Source organism: Coffea arabica, chromosome 4e, assembly GCF_036785885.1.
Source record: "Coffea arabica cultivar ET-39 chromosome 4e, Coffea Arabica ET-39 HiFi, whole genome shotgun sequence".
Taxonomy (NCBI): domain Eukaryota; kingdom Viridiplantae; phylum Streptophyta; class Magnoliopsida; order Gentianales; family Rubiaceae; genus Coffea; species Coffea arabica.
The window spans coordinates 24,571,977-24,572,564 of NC_092317.1; the positions used below are offsets into that span (position 1 = coordinate 24,571,977).

At 38.1% G+C, this 588-nt stretch overlaps 1 non-coding gene across 1 annotated transcript; it reads right to left on the bottom strand.

Moving 5' to 3' along the window:
- Positions 1–206: 206 nt before the first annotated feature.
- On the bottom strand, positions 207–313 carry LOC113702566 (small nucleolar RNA R71). The gene has a single exon (XR_003451204.1). It is a non-coding gene; the product is annotated as a small nucleolar RNA R71 (small nucleolar RNA).
- Between the last annotated feature and the right edge of the window lie 275 nt (positions 314–588).

Here is a 588-nt window from a genome sequence, read left to right on the forward strand (position 1 = left end):
CACACTTAGCTACATTCTTGGAAATTTGTGATACAATTAAAATGAATGGAGTTAGTGATGATGCTATAAGGCTAAGATTGTTCCCATTTTCATTGAGAGATAAGGCCAAACTTTGGCTACACTCTCATGCTCCCAATACTTTCACTGGATGGGATGAATTATCAAGAGCATTCTTAAATAAGTATTTTCCACCAGGTAAGACTGCTAAGCTTAGAATGGATATCACTAGTTTTAGCCAATTAGAAGGTGAATCATTATATGAGGCATGGGAAAGGTTTAGAGATCTGCTTCGGAAATGTCCACATCATGGACTGCCGGAGTGGTTAATCATACAAACCTTCTATAATGGTTTAGTTTTTTCTACTAAAACTATGATCGATGCAGCTGCAGGTGGAGCTTTAATGGGTAAAACACCCCAAGAAGCTCATAATTTGATAGAAGAAATGGCAGCAAATAACTACCAATGGGCCAATGAGAGAGGTAATGCAAGACGTCACGCAGGTATGATAGAAATGGACACTCTTAATATGCTGAGTGCTCAAATGAATAATGTGATGAAATTGCTAAGTAGACAAGGTCCAAGCTCAT